General features: G+C 49.3%; 1 protein-coding gene and 1 pseudogene across 9 annotated transcripts in view; one reads left to right on the top strand and one right to left on the bottom strand.

Annotated features, from left to right (window-relative positions):
* Positions 1-21619, bottom strand: part of LOC149367588 (uncharacterized) — a 1242925-nt gene that overhangs the window by 335894 nt on the left and 885412 nt on the right. The gene's annotated exons all lie outside the window — the stretch shown is intronic.
* On the top strand, positions 97-6702 carry LOC149367596 (uncharacterized; annotated as a pseudogene).

The following is a 21619-nucleotide window of genomic DNA, read 5'->3' as shown; positions in this document are numbered from 1 at the left end:
TGTGAACGGTAAGAGGTGCAAAGCCCTTCGTGACTCGGCGGCAACTATGGACGTTGTCCACCCGTCTTCAGTTTCTGCGAATGACTTTAGAGGAGAATGCGCGTGGATAAGGCAAGTAGCCGAGGAGCAATGTGCTTGCTTACCGATCTCTACAGTGATCATTGAGGGTCCTTTTGGTCAGCTTAAGACCGAGGCGGCCGTGTCTGCCGCCCTCCCTGAGCATTTTCCTTACCTCTTTTCGAACAGCTCAGAGCAGCTTCTGAGGGATAAAGGCAAATCGTTCTTTGCCGGTATTGCATGCATGGCCCTTACGCGATCTCAAGCGCGGAAGCTTTCGCAGAAACTTGACCTTGCACCGGAAAGGGAAACACCGCTTAGGGAAGCAGATGAGCATTGTAGCCTGGATACGGTGCCGGTAGAACCTCACTCAGATCGAGGACTCTCGGGGAAGCGGAGAACTCGCTGCTAACGAGACTGAAAACAGTTTCAACGATAGTAGCAACGAGAAGGTAACAGCGACACCACTGAGCGATGCGAACTCCACACTGACCCCAGTTTTTGACAGTTGGCATGAGCTAACTCAGGTTGACAGAGCGACGCTCGTTCGGGAACAGCAGGAAGATAGCCAGATAAAAGCTTTGCTAGATAATGCTAAAGGAGGAACAAAGAAAAAGAATGTTTCATTTTTTCCAGAAATCCGGCTTGTGGTACCGAAATTTGATCCCACACAAGTATCGCCGTCAGCTATTGAACCTGGCGCACGAAAACGCGTGGGCAGGGCAGCTCGGCTTGAAAAACACCAAAGCTAGGCTCGCCCAAGAGTATTACTGGCCTCATTGCTGGAAGGACATTGAAGGCTTTGTGCGCTCTTGCGAGACTTGCCAGAGAGTAGGCAAGTCTACCGACAAGTGGAAGACGCCCATGAAACTGGTGCCAATCATAACTGAACCCTTCCGCCGGTTGGTAATTGACATTGTAGGGCCACTGCCCGAGTCCAAGAACGGTTGTCGGTACATTCTGACTTCTCTGTGCGTCGCGACAAAGTTTCCTGAAGCGATACCTCTCAAGGAGCTCAATTCTCCTCAGGTCGTGGACGCCCTTCTCTCAATTTTCGCTCGTGTCGGATTTCCTTCGGAAATTCAATGTGACAATGGCAGTGTCTTTACCAGCTGCCTAACCTCTACTTTTTTCTAAAGGTGCGGTATCAAGGTCGTACACAGCTCGATCCATCACCCGCAGTCCAACCCAGTAGAGCGAATGCACTCGGTGCTCAAAAGAGTATTGCGAGCTCTTTGCTTTGAGCGCAAACGCGATTGGGAAGCCTGCGTGCCTGCAGCTATGTTCGCTTTACGATCCGCTCCCTATTAGAGCACAGGCTTCAGCCCTGCGGAGCTTGTGTACGGCCGGAACTTAAGAACACCGCTGCGCATGCTGCGAGAGTCGTGGGAAGGCGATGAGAAAGACCCAAACGTGGTCACGTACGTCCTTAACCTACTTCAAAGGATCGGAAAAACGAAATATCTTGTAGAGAGCCACATGAAGGCAGCGCAAGAATTGTAAAAGCAGTACTACGACAAGTCAGCAAAGAAGCGTGCTTTCCAAGTGGGCAGCCAAGTAATGATACTGCGACCGTCTAAGAAAAATATGCTTGAGGTCCAGTGGGAGGGGCCAGCGAACGTGGTATCGACACTTTCTGATACCAACTACGAAGTTAAACAAGGTAGAAGGGCAAACAAAATCTATCATAATAACCTGATGTAAACCGTACATTGAGCGTCACGCTGTCGTGAATGCGATTTTGAATGGTTCGGAAGAGGAAGGTGCAGAAATCCTGACCTCTGCGGACATGAAGGAATGCGGTTCGGATGCACTGTTAGAACAGGTCAACCTAGAACCACGTCTAAGCCAAGCCCAGAAGGAAGAGTTGAGAGCGATTGTTTCTGAGTTCGAAAAAGTGTTTTCGGATCGTCCCGGAAAGACTACGCTAATTGAGCACGATATCGAGCTAACGTGTGAAGAACAGATCCGTAGTAAGCCGTATCGCTGTTCTCCCGTGCAGAAAGAAATCATGGGAGGTGAGATCAAGCGAATGTGGGATTTGGGAGTCATAGTACCGGGTGAGAGCGATTACACATCGCCCTTGATACTAGTGCAAGTTCCGGGAAAAGATCCCAGACGGTGCATTGACTACCGGCGACTAAACGCGATAACCTGGGATCAGACCTATCCAATACCAAACCTTGAGGAAAGGGTGGAGACAGTATCAAGGTCGAATTACATATCCACACTAGACCTCGTGCGATGCTATTGGCAAGTCCCTCTTACAGAGCGCGCCAGCCGCTACGCCGCGTTCGTTTCCCCAATCGGAACGTTCCGCCCAGTCATGTTGAGTTTCGGACTCAAAAACGCTCCATATTGCTTCTCCAATCTAATGGACCACGTGCTCCATGGTCTGACCGAGTACGCGCTCCCGTATCTCGACGATGTCGCCATCTTTTCTAACACATGGGAAGAACATGGAGATCACTTACCAGTCGTGCTGAGCAGGCTGAAAGATGCCGGCCTCACAGTCAAACCTGCTAAATGCCAGCTAGGTTGCGCCGAAGTGACTTACCTAGGGCATGTGGTGGGGCGTGGCCGGCGTAGACCGTCAAAAATCAAAGTAGCCGCTGTCGTAAACTACCCCCGGCCAACCACTAAGATGGAGATAAGGGCATTTTTAGGCTTAGCTGGATATTACCAGCATTATATAAAAGATTACTCGACGCTTGCCAGTCCTCTCACAGACGCGCTTCGAAAGTCGGAACCCGTGAAGGTGATATGGGACCAAAAAAAAAAGAGAACGCGTTTTAAATGCTGAAACAAGCCTTGAGCGAGGAGCCAGTTCTAATGGCGCCTGAGTTTTCAAAAGGCTTCATAATTCAGTGCGATTCCAGTGATCGGGGCATGAGAGCCGTTCTATGCCAAGAGGATGATGAGGGCAATGAAAGGCCAGTTTTGTACCTAAGCCGTAAGTTGACTTGCCGTGAAGAGGCGTACAGCACTTCTGAAAAAGAATGTGCCTGCCTGGTGTGGGCCGTTCAGAAGCTCGCCTGCTACGTCGCCGGTTCCAAGTTCGTAGTAGAAACCGACCACTGCCCACTAATTTGGTTAAATAATATGTCGTCTAAGAGCGGCCGGTTGCTGAGGGGGGGTATGACACTCCAGCAGCACAATCTTGTCGTTCGTTATAAGAAAGGCAAGTTAAACGCGAACGCAGACGCACTAAGGCGTGCGCTCTGAGCAAGGCTACCTTCGATCTCCTCGTGATTTACATTTTGTCACTTCGCGAACGGTTGTCAAGTTCGCTCGCAAATTGGGGCAAAATTGATGTCCTCATTTGCGGCCTCAGCCGATTGTTTTCCTGCCCAAATGATCTCGAGGGACCCAATTTACAATCATTTCATTCCTTGTGTTGCATGCGTTTGACATTTTGTTCGAGTTCTGATTTAAAGAGTTCTGGAATCCCACATGTGTATCTTGTTGAAGAGGGAACAAAAAGGGGACAGAAATACAGCCAGCAGAGTTTTGTGACTTTGAAGTCTGGTGTTTTGACAGGTGACAGAGGGCACTTGCTCGTGTTGGGTGCTGTCTGTTGTCGGTCGGTTCTTGGCAATATGCAGACCGATCAAGCTCTTCGGAAGGACCGAGCGAAACTGGTCCAGGCGCCTCGGCGACAAGGCGGCGGAGCATTGATCCTGTCCTGACGAGCGGGACCTGTTCACGGAAAGGAGCCTGGAGCTACCTGCTGCTGAACACCGGACGAGAACTTGGAGGAGCCTGGCTTACGAGCGCGCCCCGCATCTGAGCCACGCGGAAGTAGCTCGCCACAGAGCAAATGCTGACAAAAAGCGACGCCAAGAAACAGGAAGTGATCCGACAATAGTGATACTTGGCTTACCTTATACGTAGCCACCGGAGAAGCGACACGTTATCTAGCCCGGTGAGGCATTTTGACGCTTAGGCTGTGGGCCCCCAAATAGCCGTGCAGTTGCCGGACTCGGCGCGTTCGGATCTGGGGGTGACCCAGAATCGCGTTGCTAATGTGAACTTGCATCAGGCACCGGAGTCGAACTGTCATCCATCTAATACACGGGCGTCTATGAGAGCCGGTGGGTCTTGCGAGTATGTGTACCTTTCACTGGCATGCTCAGGCCCAGAGGTGCCTGGGAAGTAGGCGGTAGCAGGATTCAACAGGATACCGGAGAGCTATCTGAGAAGACGAAAGATCTAATTAAGAAACGCCAAAGCATGAAAACGTGTATCTCCACAGACAGAATAGAACAGGGCTATCGAAGTTAATAAATAAGCGCAAGATAGCCGACAAAAGGAAGTTTCATATGAAGAGAAACGACCATGCTCCAAAGAACGGCTGTAGCCTAAATGGGTGAAGAGAGCATTAGTCATTGGTAAAACCCAGATGTATGCGTTACGAGACAAAGAGGGCTATGTCATTAGCACTGCGCATAAGATTGTTAAAATAGCCGAACAGTTCTACAGATATCTACGAAGTAGCCAATGCAATCAGAACGTTAATGAGGGCGACAGTAGCGCACAGCAATGGGACATCCTGCCAGTAACTAAATGGGAAGTAAAGAAAGTCTCAGGAGCAATGGAAAGGGGGAAAGCAGCTGGTTAGGATCAGGTAACAGCAGATTTGTTGAAGGACGGAGGGAAGACTGTGTGTGCTAGAAAAACTAGCCACCCTGTATATGCAATGTCTTGTGAGCTCGAGCGTACCAGAGGCTTGGAAGAACGCTAACAATACATAATGAAGGAGACGTCAAGGACTTCAAAAATTAAGGGTCCAATAAGCTTACTGTCCGTTGCCTACAAGGTATTTACTAAGGTAATCGCTAATACAGTCAGGATAACCTTCAACTTCAATCAGCCAATTAATCAGGCAGGCTTTCGTAAAGCAAACTCGACCATACACCATATTCACACTATCAATGAGGTCAAAGAGAAATGCGCATGATATTGTGACGAAGGAGACGCAGCTGGAAGTAGCGCGGGACTGAGCGCTCGCGCTAGACCAACAGCCATTAAATCATCTCTTGCTCATCGTCCGTCACTCTTCATTCTTCGGCTGGCCTCCCCGTAACAATACAGGGTGCAGGGTGTCGAAACGGCATTTTTTCGGGTTCGGTTCGGGTTCGGTTCGGGTTCGGGTTCGCGCCTTTCGGGTTCAGTTCCGGGTTCGGCTCCAGAGGGCCATTCCGTTCCGGTTCGAACCGGTTCGGACGTCTCGAACCGGTTCAAACGGGTTCAGGACAAAAAAAAAATTAGATGGGTTTCAGTCAACCTTGTTATCCGTTTTCTTTTTTTCTGGCACATCGGTATACAAAATAAAAAAATGCAAAGATTTGTTTACGGGAACATAAAACTGGGCTAGTTGGTAAGGGTTCATGCTTAAGCAGCGCAGTAAAAAGGACAAAAGGAAGTCTGGAGACGGCACAGACGCTGACTAACAACTAGTTATTACATTCTCGGAAAAGTATATGAAGGCGCAGGCCACAGTGAACAATCCAAAAAACAGAAGAACGAAGATTAAAACTAAAAAACCATGCTGCGCATGCACATCATAGTCGAGTCATGACATCTTTTTCAACAAAACTCGAAGACTATATTCCATAGTAGACGGCACTCCTCTATCTCCTGGACCTCACACAGGTGCCACGAAAGCCTGACTCCTTATCTACGAAATTGATAAATGGTGAAGCAACACGCTCATCTCCTTCCTTCCTCATCATAAAGGCCTCTACCATCTCCCTACAATTTCGATCAGGGTGATTAAACAGGATATTTGTCTTTATAAGTGGGGAAGCAGTGGGCATTTGTTCGAACATCACAGATGTGTGAAAAAAGTAGCGGTGTCGTACAACTTGGCTTTGCATTGCCGCGAGTGCCACAATTGCTTCCCTCAGTAAAGAAGACAAGTGTCTTGTTTAATAACCCTGTTTGCATTTGTAGGGAGTTGGTCGAGGCCTTTATGATCAGGAAGGAAACAGATGAGTGTATTGCTTCATCATCTGTCTATTTTGAAGATAAGAAGTCAGGCGTTCATGGCAATTGTGTGAGGTTCAGGAGATAGGAGAGTGCCGTCTACTATGGAAGATAGTCTTCGAATTTCGTTGAAAAAGACATCATGACTCGAATGTGATGTGCATGCTCAGTATGGTTTTTAAGTTTTAACCTTTGTTGTTTTGTTTTTAGGGGTTGTTCCCTGTGTCACGCGCCTTTATATACTTTTCCCAGAAAAAATAACCAGTTGTTAGTCAGCGCTCGTGTCGTCTCCTGCCTTCCTTTTGCCGTGTTTAGTGCGTTACTTAAGCATGAATAAATTGTTTAATGCGAGATGTTCTCAATTTACCCATTTTATTTTATTGTCCGCAGCAAAAGGATGAATTTACGGCAACAACCGCGAAATGAAATGAACTCGAAATTAACGAAAATCGGCTATGTATACGCTATAATCCACCTTATGAGGTGCAAGGCGAAAAACCGGTGGATTTTGCATCTACAAAGTTTGGGAGACCCCGTCGCGCGAGTAATAGGTTTCCCCTGAAGCTTGAGTCAGTTGGGACCTTATTGTTCGCAGTGTACTTACAGGGCCCCAAAATTGTCGCCGCACGCGCCCTGTACGTTCCCGCGTACTACTGAGAAACGAAACTGTCATGTAGCGCCACCTACATACAGAGACCTTTCCGTCGACACGAAACCGACTTACCAGTCCCCCCCCCCTCCTCTCCTTCACTATAGCATGGTAAAAAAATGTGCGAGAGTCCCTCCACCGCCCATCCGCCGCCCAACGAGAGCCTCATGGGAGCACTGGCTCTCCCTAAGGTCCAGAACTTAGCAAATATATTTTATTTAAATCACCTATTCGACATCACCTTTGTGACTCACAAAATGAACAAGGGAGGGGAAAACCTCAGGTTGCTTGAGCCAACGTTTCGACAAGGGGACTTGTCTTCGTCTGGGCAAAGCGTTCATCATTGGCGTTCATCAGACGAAGACAAGTCCCCTTGTCGAAACGTTGGCTAAAGCAACCTGAGGTTTTCCCCACCCTTGTTCATTTTGTGATCGCCAAGGACCATCTACCGCACCCTCTCTACTTTGTGACTCACGTTATATATCCCGAGGCCCTATAGCTCAGTATCTTCAAAAACACAGCTAATCGTGGCTTCTCACTATAATGCAATAAGAAATTACGACATTGGCTTAATATGGTGACGTCAACCTCTTTTTTTTTCTGATAAAAAGAGTATGATAAAAAAAACACACGCTTGCATGGGTTGCGAAAGCTTCGTTTTTGCACGGACACAAATTGGCAACATCTTCATTGTGTCGTTGAGTGCAACGTTCTTGCAAGTGCAGCATTGTGCGAGGAAGTAGATATACTTGCACTACTCAGAATGTTTGTGACTTTTCCTGGGGCGCTATCAACTGCAACCTTTGTGCCAACAGAATTTTTGGCGCCCTTGATGGAGTAATAGAGAGTGGTTAATCTGGCCTGCACCATTTTTACACCAACTTGTTTCAGCCATTTATTTTCAAAGCTACAAACAACCCATTTCTGGCAGCTGTGCTTAATAGGCGACTAAGTGCTCGCCTGTATTTTTTGGACATGCTCGCGAGAAAGCTTTGTGCTGATTCATTCGCTTTTCTCACTCTTCGCTGTTACTTACCTGTGCGGCCTCTCCACAAGGCAGATGGCGAATGTTGCGATCGGTCATTACTTCCTCTACCCTTAGATATACAACCTTACCTAGACTTTCTTGATACTAGTGTATCATCAGCGGATGTACTGTGGTGCCCACTTTAATGGCCGCACATATAACGAACGCTCGCATATTACGGGCGGGTGTGGTGCTCCTGTGAAAATATGCACAAGGGCAACGCAAATTCGTCGCAGATACAGCGAACAACTCTGGCCACACCACTGGGTTGCAGCGAACGAGGTGGCACGGTGAACTACCCCGAAGTTGTAGAGGTAGTTCTTCCGCTAAGCACGCAGATGAAATAGCGCCTCTCAACCTTCACGACACCGCCCCGGAAAGAACATGTCAACCCAGAAATGGAATTAAAAGGCGGCACTGGCGTGCGCAGCGCTAACCGGAAAGTCCGGCATCCGGTAACACTGTAAACGGTGAAGTAAACACGGTAACGATATGCTGGAACTCTCTATTGAAATAGTAACTAACCGCCGGCCAAACCCGCGTCGATGGCCTACGAGGGCAATCATTGCCTACGCGTTCACTGGCTGGGCAAAGCATCCCGAATGAAAGAAGCGCGGTGCGCGTGAGAAAGGGGCATCGTCGAAAGCGAAGCTGCTGACCATAGTGGCGGATCAACAACAGCAACGATTTCACAATTCTGAAATCCTTGCTGGCCATGCCGGTCACTTGGCATGCATAGCCTGCCCAGTCGTCTCGATCTTTAGCGCCGCTACTATGTGCAGGCATTGTCATACAGCGGACAGTGCAACGGATGCATTCTGCGCCACAAGCGCTGCCCTACTTCGTCGCTGCATCAACCCTGGTACGTTAGAAGAAGCTCGAAAACACGCGTGACCAGGAACATGCAGATTTATGGCAACGCGCTTCGTGGATACATAGCCGACCAGATGTTTCCTCGGATAACTACGTTCTTGCGGACCACAAAATCGCAGAAGCTCCTGCTCTGACGGAGACGTTGAACACCAAGCGCGAGCTCTTCCTACTGCCAGGAATCTCAGTTATGTGGCCGACCTGCCACCAGTTTCCATGCACACTTTATCCATGATTAGTGATACCCCGTCCCTGAATTTGATAGTTGGCAGCAAGGTCTCGACGAGGATTAAATGACCGCCCTAGATAGCCTGGAAAGAGCTGCGACAGGCTCTGCTTTGCACAAGTAGGCCGCAGTTTTATAGGAAATAAACGCCTCTTTTAGCGCCCTTAGTGTTTTTGGCTGTTGTAAGAAGAATCCACTTGCTAAGAACATCAGATATAACGAACTGAACTCGCGTGACCGTCAGGTTTGTTAGAAGTGGGCTCGACTGTGGATTCAATCGGCCACAAAAACCTTTTTCACGCTTCAGACATGGGCCTTACATGTTAGGACGTACCGTCTGTTGCAAAAGTTTACAGCCCACCGCGCCGTTTATTTCAATGGTGTGGTGGGCTGTAAACTTTTGCAACAGACAGTACCTTCACGCCAAATGGACGTTTGTGCCGTGGTCAGTGCATTTCTACCTGTGCGAGCAACGAGAATCAATTTGAGCAATAAAATTATATTTTTGTCGCGATGCTATGTTCTTTTGGGACATACTTAAGCAGTCTCTTAAAAAACCCATTGACATCACACATTTGGTTATAACATTTATGGCTGCGATGAAAAACTTCGGAATTCCGTGCGAACTCTTCGTGTTCATAGGACTGTTTAGCGTGTGGAAAACCCGCATGATGGATGAACACGCAGAACCGCCGCGTTCAACGCGGTCACTGTTCAGATAACAGTGACTTTAATGCAGGAGGAATATGCTGCGCAAGTTCAGCCTCCTGACTGGTTCCCCTTTCTTGACGTGTGCACCGTCTGGAATTTCCATATGCGGGCGGAGAAAGGGAGTTATGCTGGCATGAGGCTTTGAGCCGCGCTCTGGCGACTGGCAGATATTTTTTCTTAGAAGCAGAACGATTTCAGCAAATCGGCATAACGAAATCACTTCACCGCAGTTACATTTCATCGCAGCATATTTCTGGGCGTAATCACTGTCGCATGCCAGCGAGCGCATGTATTTCCGCATTGCCCTTTTATGCAATCTGTATTTAATTTTTTTTCTTATTAGTACATCTCCACCGTTGACAAGGGCCGGCCTTTCGTTGCATATTTTTGTCGCGCACAAGCAAGAATATGCGGATTCTAAAAAAAAAAAGAAACTGCACCAATATATACATTCTTCTTTTGTTAACACTAGTAGCAATATCTCGGGTTTAACGTGTCGAATAGACATTGGGGCTATAGGATAGACGGTGTTATGGCGGGCTCGAGATTGACGACACCAGCTGGGGATTTGCAACGTGCGACAGAACTCATTGGTTTTTGTATTTTTGGAATCAGCAGCCGAACTCGACAGCCATTGAGCCATTTTTTTTCCTTTATTGCCCTACAGACCCATCGTGAGGGGTTTTATTTAGAACCTGCTGTCGGAGACAATGAGCGCCTACAAAAGTAAATGTTGCACTAACAACGGCGCTGGCTCAGTGGTTACGGCACTCGGTTACTTATTCGGTGTACCCGGGTTTGAACCCGGACCCGGGGGCCACATTTCGATGGAGGCGAAACGCAAAAGGTACCGTGTGCTGTGCGATGTCAGTGCACGTTTAGGATCCCCAGCTGGTAGAAATTATTGCTGAGCCCTCCCCTACTGCGCCTGTTTCTATTTCTTCTTTCGCTCTCACCCATGGGTCAGGTGTCCATCAAGAAGTGAGACAGTTACTGCGCCATTTCCTTTCCTCAAAAACCACCATCGCGACGTTGTTGGGTCCTCGCGATAATATTTCATCTATTTGTGGGAAATGACGCCAATAAAAAGGCGTTCTCAATCGGTGCTGAAATGATTATAGACACCCACTTTTGTTGCGTGTTTGCTCCTTTCAAATGACGCCATAGTTTTTAGAATACATGGTTCACCTTGTGGTATTCCCCTACTGCCAATAAATAATTTAGAAAATAATTTTTTTCTCTCATGCTGTTTCGGTTTTATCAACCGAATGATGGCTGTGACGTGAGTTCAACATTAGGTCACGAGAGGCGCGGGAAAACTAATACAAACGCTGATACGTTGTTTATACTCACTCTAGCACTTTAATCAGCCGGCGGCTCCAAGACCTATAATCACAACGAACGACGTATCAACAGTTATATTGCCGTTTTATTGCACCTCACGCGACCTAATTTCCACTACACGTCACAGCCACCGTTATGTTGATGAAAACGAAACAGGGTCAAGAAGAAATTCAAATATAAATTATTTATTATGTGTTTGGTAAATACCACGGGGTGCTCCATGTACCCCAATGTCTAACGCATCGTTTGAAAGAAGAAATCACGCAAGCAAAAATTTGGTGTCTGTAGTACTTTATTGAGTTCGAGCAGTCCTAACAATCTGATTAAATATTTACGCAAATATGCAAAAGGGGAGGAGTAGTAACTCAAGATTTCACATAAACCTGACGTAAAAGTCTTTAGAATTGGCGGTAGTACATTACAGAAACGTCAATTAGGCTTCTTCCAGGCACCAGACTTCCTGTAAGTTTGCTGTCGCATATACTGGGTACCATTTTCGCACTTCCCAGTGCAGAGAGCTACGGATGGGTAAATATATGCGCTAGATCATCTCATTTTGTGCGTAAACATGAGGTATGCCGGGATGCAAAAAAGTGGGGCTGAACCAGGTCCCGAACCGGTTCGGAACGGTTCCTTTGAATCGTTCCGATTCGGGTTCAGTTCCAAGATGGCGAAAAAAATATGGGTTCGGTTCCGTTCCGGTTCCGGGCGAAAATTCGGGTTCGGTTCCGGTTTCGGGTTCGGGTTCGGTTCCGGTTCGACACCCTGACAGGGTGTTTCACCTAAGACTTTCTGCAATTTTTAAAAATAAGCTATTTGAATTAGATGGGCGCTTTTTCTGGCATAGCATTGTCAGTGGTGTAGTACATCATACTACAGCTAAGCCGTGCTAACCAGCAGACTTGTTAACCAATATTTAATAGTTAGCTTTTAAACTATTACCGTTGAGCTCCTTAATTATTGAGAGGCATGTAGCACACCGTAAGTGTTATCCGTATCAGTTTTTAGAATTTCGAAAACGCGGTTACCCTTGGCGCTGTGGCCCCACAAATTTCGCCTACATCGCGCCAAAATACACGCAATTTGAGAAGCTTGCAGGCAAAGCAACCTCTCCAGTGAACCTAACTCCTCGAAATGGCCAAAATTTATTGGGCCACAGCGCCGAGGATAATCGCGTTCTCGAAATTCTAAAAACGGATATGGACATTATTTACGGTGGGCTACATGCCTCTCAATAATTAAGGAGCCCAAGGGTAATAAGTTAACTATTAAATATTGGTTAACACGCCTGCTAGTTAGCACATCTTAGCTGCATTATGATGTACTACACCACTGACAATGCTATGCCAGAAAAAGCGCGCATCTAATTCAAATAGCTTATTTTTAAAAATTGCAGAAAGTCTTAGGTGAAACACCCTGTATAACCGACCGCTATATGCAGCCTTCAGTGATTGCGAGAAAGCATTTGACTCAGTGGAGAACTTAGCTGTCATGCAGGCACTGCGGAATTAGGGTGTGGAAGAGTGTTATGTGCAAATGTTGCAAGATATCTGTAACGACTGCACAGCTACCATAGTCCTCCATAAAGTCAGGACAAAAATCCCAATAAGGAATGACGACGGGCAGTGTGACGCGAACTCGCCAATGCTCTTCACCGCGTGTTTAGAGGAGATATTCCAAGGCATGAATTGAGAAAAGTTGGGGCAAAGAATTAATGGAGAATACCTAAGTAATCTGCGATTCGCTGATGATATTGCCTTGCTAAGTCACTCAGGACATGAACTGCAAAACATGATCACTGAGTTAGACAGGCACAGCAGAACGGTGGGGCTAAAAATTAACACGCAGAAAACCTGAGTAACGTTCAACAGCCCAGCAATGGTACAGCAGTTCGCAATTGGTAGCGAGGTGCTGAAAATAGTAAGGGAATATGTCTACTTAGGGCAGGTAGTGACCGCTGATCCGAATTATGAGAGGGAAATAACAAGAAGAATAAGAATGATGTGGTGCACATATGGCAGGTTTTATCAGATCATGAATGGCAGTTTACCAATAACCCTCAAGAAAAAAGTATACAACAGAAACATGGAGACTAATGAAGAGGGGAAGTAAGGACAACGCAGGGAGCTATGGAAAGAAAAATGATTGTTGTAACACTAAGAGACTGGAAGCGAGGGGAGTGGGTGAGGGAACAAACGTGGCTTAATGACATCCTAGTCGAAATCAAGAGGAAGAAGTGGGCTTGGGCAGGGCATGTAATGCGAAGGCAAGATAACCGCTAGTCCTTAAGGGTAACGGAGTGAGGAAGCAAGCGTCGCAGGGGGGCGGTAGAAAGTTAGGTGGGTGGATGAGATAAGGAGGTTGGCGGGGATACAGTGGCTGCAACTGGCACAGGACAGGGTTAACTGAAGAGACACGGGAGAGGCCTTTGCCCTGCAGTGGGCCCAGAGATGCTGATGATGATGATGATGTTTAAGATACAGTATAAATATCCCGTATCCCGCCGTATATTCCAAACGTATTAGACTTCGCTAAGGTCACGGACGACCGCCGAGCATGTTCATTGCTACCCCGCCGCCGAGTCATACAGTTTTTTGTGGGCGGAAGCCAGCCCAAGAATGTTCTGCTTTTGGAAGTCCTCTTCGGTATTTTCCTGACTGCCGGAATGCCGTCACCACTATGCGAGATCTGGGGAAGGTGCCGGGTGGGATGTCCCTAGTGCCCTCATCCGTCGGGAGCTGCTGAAGCAGCCTAAGGTGTCCCCACACGGGCGAACACTGGGAAAACCGCCGAAGCTGCTCCTACTGCATACGACCTGCGAAGCAGCCGCCGTCTCTAAAAGGTACAACCTGAACGCGGACTTCTAACGCACCGCAATCGAATCCCGAAAAAAGCTTCCACTTCGACAATGATCCCTCCAGCAGCGTCACCTCAGATCCTGTGTCCTCCTGTGTCCTCCTGTGTCCTCGAACGCCGCCAATTTTCAGCGGAACGCCAGCGAACGATGCAGATAACTGCCTGTAACGGAACGGGCGAGTATCAGACTGCAGCAACCGGGACAATGCTATGAAGCTTCACAGCATTTTCTTTGCACTTATGGGCTTCTGGTACGTGGTGCACGAACCACAATATCTCCCTGATTAGTTGGGACACATTTAGGAACGAGTTGACTCTTTCAAGCGCAAGGAAAGGGCTAAAGTACAGCTCCAGGCTCAAATCCAGCACCCAAACGAGGCAGTGAGAGCGGACGTTGGAGACAGGGTGTGCCTGTTCAGTCGTGCAGACCGCAAAACGACAGAAGACAGTTAACCTCTTGATGCGGGGTGTCAAAGAGCAACTTTTAGCCGGAATCATGCGTGATCCCTCGAAGACCGACGCCGATTTCTCCAGAGAAGCAAGTAATATTGAGCTGATCCCGGACACGCCAATACAGCCGCCCTACTCTGCCTTTCGCAGTCTTCCCAGATGCAGCACCTGCCAGCAAGTGCAACTTGCTGGAAATTAAAAGTCACGGCATCGTTTAGATTTGGTTACGCTAAGTGTGCATGCAGCTTGTGGTGGAAGCAATGACGACAGTCATAATTTGCTTGAAGACACTTTTTTTATTGCAAATTTTTTTGCCAGTAAAACTGTTCTGTGGTCCGCAGCCTGCTGTTGGCGTTTTGCCAATCGTTCTTCTCTTCAGTTTCGGCTGCATGTTTCCTCTTCTCTGCTTCAAGCTGTCGTTTCACTCTTGCAGCTCGGCCAGCGACCACAGCCGGGTGCTCGTGTTCTTCCATCGCTGCGTCCTCCTCGCCTATATATTGTCACGTTCTAGTGACGGCAGTCCAGCAGTCAGGAAGACACCAACCAGTCTTGGAAACGAAGCTCTTTATTTGGGCTGACTTGCGCCCGCAAAAGAACTGAGTCACTCGGCGGCGGAGTAAGCAACAAGCGTGCTCGTCGGTCGTCGAACTACGAATGCCCGCTGCTCGCGGCATCGTTCAATTTAAAGCCGGCAAGGAAACTTCGAGATAACAGGTCGAGATCATCTAGAGTAATCTAGAAACACGTAGATGCAGCTGTTCATGGCTGTGAACAATCGAGATAAGTCCGGTAGCTTCTCGCGTCACGAACAAAAATGATAACACCCCTTTTCTGCGGCCTTGCGCGAACACTACAATGATACGTGGCATTATATATATATATATATATATATATATATATATATATATATATATATATATATATATATATATATATATATATATAGCAGTCGCCCACGTGTTATAGCGTCATCGTGTGACGTCACACCATCAAACGACAACACAACATGGCTCTTGAATGGGAAGAGTTTAATGTGTTTTTACCGTGGTGCTCATAAAACATTTAAATGTAGCGGACATCTGTGCACAGTAATGTTTTACAAAACGTTCTGCATTTTACGCTCATTATCATGTACATGAGTTTTGTAGATAAGGCGAGGTTAAAGCAGTGCATTAGCGCCGGACATGGCTCATTACTGTAATTTGCGATATACAGTCAGCACACGTCAGCAGGGCTCAATTTTTCCAGAAAATATTTTTGTGCACTATATTGTCCGCGCCGGATACATATAGCCCAGAGGAGCAGCGTGTGCGATGCGCGCACGAAAATGTATCTGCACGCACGGCGGAAGTAAAGCCACGTAATAGAATAAGCGTAGGGAATTTCATGTCATATCCGGCGATATTGAAAGCCATTCTACTGTCCACGGCGGTAGTTGGAGCGCAAAGCGCAAAATTTCAGCTTTTATACATATAGAGCCCACGGACTGTGTACCTAAAATTGCGGTACATGGAAGCCGATTAGTTAGCCATTCAGGAACTGCTTGCTTCGTCACCCGCCTTCTTTTGAGCTGTATGATTTCAAGCCGTTAGTGGATGAAATGGCTGATATTAAACGGTGTGTGAACCTCTACGAGGCACCTTTGCGTTTCTTTACCGAGCGACAGACTCGCTTCGACAAAGACTGGTAGACCAAAAGTCGCACATGAGGAACAGGAGCCCGCCCTCAACCTGCCCAGCGTGACGCAACCTGCTGTCATTGGGGCACCCGGATCAGAGGCGGGCCCCTTCCTAGTAAGCATAAATTCTAATCATAATCATGGCGGACATTCTTAAACCGCGATGGTACTCACGCAGCAATTCGGCCCCTGTCCAAATTTTACAGTGGAACTGCAGAGGTTTCAAGGCCCGTACTAAGCGGGCCGACCTACGGCTTTTCCTAACAACGTTCCCCAGTCCTCCTGCTGTAGTGGCCCTCCAAGAGCCGGGGGACGCAGCCACCCTCACAAATTACTCAGTGTATCAGCAGGATGCGCAGAGCTGCCTCTGCGTACATAAAAATTATACGGCCTCCCTGGTGGACCTGGATTACAAGGCGATTTTCTCGTATGCGATGGTGACGATCCTTCCGCTATGCAAACAGGACCCCCCCTTACACGTAGTCAACGTTTACAGCTCTCCCAAACTTCCAAACGTCACATTTACAGACTTATTCAGTCGGGCGTTAAAGGTGGCGAACAGAGACCCCCTCATAATCGTTGGGGACTTTAATGCCCCCAGACCCTTATGGGGATACATACGTGAAGAAAAACGAGGACGCAAGCTGGCGGAACTTGCGTCAACGTTGGGCCTTACTCTTCACACGGACCCTGCACAACCCACTCGCATTGGGAACTCCGTGGCACGCGACACGTGCCCAGATTTCACCTTTACCAAAAATATTAGATATGCAGAATGGCACAACACCGAGGAAACCCTGGGTAGCGACCACTGCATTCTTGCGACCACAATCCGCACCAAACCCCTTACAAGACCTCACACTAAAGCAACCCTTCCAGACTGCACCAAATTCAGATCCAACTACACTAACCCTACCCCTACAGCGGATCAAGGTTACACTACCTGGTCACAACACCTCATCTGCCAACTCAGAGATACCGAACACCACGTTCAGCTCTCAGAGGCGAACCCGGCGGTGGACAACCACCTCCTTCACCTCTGGGAGGCCCGGCACAGCCTCGTCCGCCGATGGCGCCGGCAGAAGCACAATCGGCAACTCAAAATCCGTATCGCGGAACTCACCCAACAAGCGGCAGAGTATGCGGCCCAACTCGCCGACTCGAACTGGGTAGACCGATGCAACATCGCTGCTCGGCAAATGTCGAGCCGGAGCACGTGGCGCCTTTTCCGCGCTTTCATTGATCCGACCCAAACACGCACCGAAACAAAAACATCTTCAACGAGCAATTCACACCTTCAACGGACACAGCCAAACTGGCTGACGCGCTCCGAGACAAATATCTGTACACAGACCAGTATTCGCGTGGTCCGGCGTACTCGTTTGCAGGTTCTGAGAACGCAGAGCTGGATCGAACGTTCCAGCTTCACGACCTCAAATCGGCCCTGGCCAAAATGAAACGAGGGACAGCCCCGGGCAGGGACAAGGTAACTGTGAAACTTCTCGCTAACCTACCCGAACCGGCCTACGAGCGGCTGCTCGAATACTTCAGTGCCATCTGGACGGGAGGTACGTCTCTCCCAGTGTATTGGAAGACGGCTCTCGTCACATTCATACCCAAACCAGGCAAACCTCTCAACACTGGAAACCTCCGGCCCATATCTCTCACTTCTTGTGTGGGGAAGTTGATGGAGACCATGGTCCGTGACAGACTATCCACCTACCTAGAAACGCACAACTCCTTTGCAGACACCATGTACGGGTTCCGCCCACACCGGTCCGCACAAGATGTGCTGCTGCAACTTCATAGAGAGATTCTTGATCCCGTCGAGCACCCTAGCGATGACAAGGTGGTCCTCGCATTGGACTTGTGGGGTGCTTTCGACAATGTGACGCATGATATCATCCTCTCCCACCTGCCCCAATTGAACTGTAGGTACAACACATTCCAATACATTAAGAAATTCCTCACAGATCGGCAATCATATATCCGACTCCAAGACAGTGAACATGGCCCGTACCAACTTGGTACGCGAGGGACTCCACAGGGAGCAGTCCTCTCGCCTCTTCTCTTCAATCTAGCCATGATGAAGCTCCCTACCTTGCTGGATGAGGTCCCGGGTGTGAAGCATGCCCTGTACGCGGACGACATCACCCTCTGCGCAACACACGGTTCGGTTGGAGAAATTGAGGCCAACCTGCAGCAAGCGGCGGCTATTGGGGACGATTATGCACTGCAAGAGCGGGGGGGGGGGGGGGGGGGGCTAGTTGGTGCTTCATACTGATCAATTGGCGCTACAAGGCACATACACACGGAAACACAAACGGACGAAGCGCGTCGTCGCGCTTCGTTCGTTTGTGTTTCCGTGTGTATGTGCCTTGTAGCGCGAATTGATCAGTAGATTATGCACACCATTGCGGCCTTGAGTGCTCCCCGAGCAAATCGGAATTCATGCACATACATCCCAATCCAAGGTGCACAACCAGAATTGCCCTCTCCCTGCTTAGTGGCCCGATACCTGAACACGATGAAATCAGAGTATTGGGACTCTACATACAAAAGAACTGCAAGATTGACACCACGCTGAAGAAACTTCGCAAGGTGGGGGATCAGGTGGGCCCTATGGTCCGCCGGGTATCAAACAAAGGAGGGGGGTTGCGATGCAAAGACGCCCTGCGGCTGGCCAATGCATTCGTAACCAGTCGAATCCTGCATTCGGCACCGTACCTCCACCTGCGCAAATGCGATGAGAACGCTTTCGAAGTGATTCACCGCAAAATCTATGAGAGCTCTCAACTTACCAATTGCAACATCCAACCAACGTCTCCTCGGCCTGGGGATTACGAACACCGTTGGGGAGCTGCGCGAGGCTCATCTCAGCAATCAATACTTGCGGTTAAGCAAAACACGTGCGGGTAGCCGCCTACTGACCCGCCTGCACATCAATTACACAACCCAAGAGGAGAAGCGGGTATCCATGCCCGAGGCCTGGCGCTTCGCACTAAAGGTTCGCCCCCTCCCCAATAACATGACAAATGATGCCCATAATGGCCACCGCCTCGCGCGAGCGGAGGCCATTTCCGAGCATTATGGTGCTCGACCAGGGGTGTTTTACACGGACGCGGCCGGTCCACACCATGGGGGTTGGTACACGGCTGCCGTTGTCCACCAAAACAACCCAGTTCAGGGCCTCACCTTCCGTGCCCCCAACATTACATTCGCGGAGGAAATTGGTATCGCACTTGCAGCAGCGGATCCAGCGTCCCGAGTCATTATCACCGACTCTAGGGAAGCTTGCCGCGATTTTGAACAGGGCCAAATTCCAGATCGTGCTTTCCAAATTTTACACAGATGTGAGTACCGGGATTTCCCAACCCGGCGCACCATCATCTGGGCCTCAGCACATGCGGGGATAGAGGTAAATAAGGTAGCGGACACTACCGCCCGCGCGCTTAACCACCGGGCATCGCCTCTCTCGCCGCCTGATCCGGCTACTGATTTTAATCCGGCTATTACTTTTCGGGAGATCTCTCTCCTGTATCAAAACGCTCACGGCCGATACCCACCCTCCTGTAAAGGCCTCAAGAAGGCAGAGGAGCGTTGGCTACTTCGCCTGTACAGCAACACGGTACTGTGCCCCGCAGTGCTCAAACATTTCAATTCGGCCTTTTCGGGCGAGTGTCTACACTGTGGGGAAGTGTTTGCGGACACGTATCACATGGTGTGGGCATGCCCTGACAATCCTGCTTTCCCACCCCACCCCCACTCCACCCGAGAGGACTGGGAGGCTGCCCTGCTCGGCTGCTCAACTCTCCAGGAACAACGAGCCCTGGTGACAAGAGCCCGGGCCGCCGCGGAGGCCACAGGGGTCCCGGACTAGGGATCTGCTGTATAGTTAGTTCTTGTTTCCTTTACAATGTGAACACCGCCAGGTGGCTACAGTTGTGTGTATATATATTGTCACGTTGTAGTGACGGCAATCCAGCAGTCAGGAAAACAGCAACAAGACTTTCAAACGAAGCTCTTTATTTGGGCTGACTTGCGCCCGCAAAAGAACTTAATCGCTCGGCGGCGGCGTAAGCAACAAACGAGCTCGTCGGTCGTCGGACTACGAATGTACTCTGCACGCGGCATCGCTCAATTTAAAGCCGGCAAGGAAACTTCCAGATAACAAGACAAGATCATCTACAGAAATCTGGAAAAACCTAGATGCAGCCTTTCATGGCTGCGATCAATCGAGATTAGACTGGTCGCTTCTCTCGTCACGAACAAAAATGATAACAGCCCTTTCCTGCAGCCTTGAGCGTGAACAAACAAACACTACAATGATACGTGGCATTACCCCCCTTCCAAAGAAGCATCGTCTCGATGCTTTAAAATGAAAATAAACACGGAGAATGCGAACTTCGAGTCCTTTAGCGTTCGTAATAAGGTTTAAGGGCAGCGGTAAAAGCTTCAAGTCCGGCTGTGTCGTCGTCGTCGGTGTTGTCGTAGTTGTCGTCGTCGTAGTTGTCGTCGTCGTCGTCGCAGTTGTCGTCGTCGTCGAAGTTGTCGTCGTCGTCGAAGTTGTCGTCGTCGTCGTAGTTGTCGTCGTTGTAGAGGTCGGCGTCGTAGGGGCCGTCGTCGTAGGGGCCGTCGTCGTAGGGGCTGTTGTCGTAGGGGTCGTCGTCGTAGGGGTCGTCGTCGTAGGGGCCGTCGTCGTAGTTGAGGCATAGTCTTGTGTTTTCGTCGATGGACGGTCTTAGTTCTTGCGCTCAGAAGCAACCTCACCTCCAGAGGCTGCTTTATTCAGTTTAGCCTTCGGGGGCCGGGGGAGCGTCCACGCACTGCGTAGCCTCAGCTAGGAGATACATAGCGCGGTGACGATGGCGACGGAGAACGAAATAGGCGGCTCGGCGATGAGTATTCTTCCCGACGCAAGAACTCTTCGATTGCGGTTGGTCGCAGGCCAGGTCTGGGTCGTGGGGCGTCGTAAGAAAATCCTCGGATGCCCATTCTCCTGTATGATCAGTACCGGAGAATGTCACCGGCTTCTCCGCAGTGGAAGCATAGTTGGCGGCGCTGGTCGGGTGTTCTCCACTCGTCGCATTTCCTAGGCCGTGTGCGACGCTCGTAGGACGGGCGAGTTGGGGCGAGAGGGCGGCGCTCCAGCGCAGATGGCTAATGGCGATAGGGGCTTAGGTGCCGTCGTAGAGGTGCAGGACGGCGCACTGCTGCGGCGTAAGTCATGGCTGGAGGATCCAAGAGGCTGCGTGGTAGACTGGAGTCAAGTCCTCCGGTGAATGACTCGAAGGGCTGGCGTCGCGACTTGCTGGGGGTGTCCGGTACATGGAAGGCTTCCCAGCACCTCCACCAGATGTCACGTTGTAGTGACGGCAATCCAGCAGTCAGGAAAACAGCAACAAGACTTTCAAACGAAGCTCTTTATTTGGGCTGACTTGCGCCCGCAAAAGAACTTAATCGCTCGGCGGCGGCGTAGAAAGAGAAGTTTATTTTATCTGTCATAGCATAGAAAATACAACAAAACAGATGAACTTAATTCTCTGATCATTCAAGCACATGCGCAGTGACGCAGCACTGAGCATGTCAGTAATGCAGTAAAAATGCCGATACTCGACCGCCGCGCAGGACGATAAAGTATGTCGACCATTTGCGCAAGAACTCAGCCTCGCTCATTGACAGAGCGTCCATGCATGCTTGTTCAAAGAGGCGCGTGCGCAGGCGCTGCAACATTGGGAACATTGTTCTTTGCGGACGCCCATT

Source organism: Amblyomma mixtum, chromosome 1 (assembly GCF_055824585.1).
Source record: "Amblyomma mixtum isolate Tamu chromosome 1, ASM5582458v1, whole genome shotgun sequence".
Taxonomy (NCBI): Eukaryota; Metazoa; Arthropoda; class Arachnida; order Ixodida; family Ixodidae; genus Amblyomma; species Amblyomma mixtum.
The sequence above is the reverse complement of the archived record's forward strand: the minus strand, read 5'-3'. Positions and strand labels throughout refer to the sequence as shown.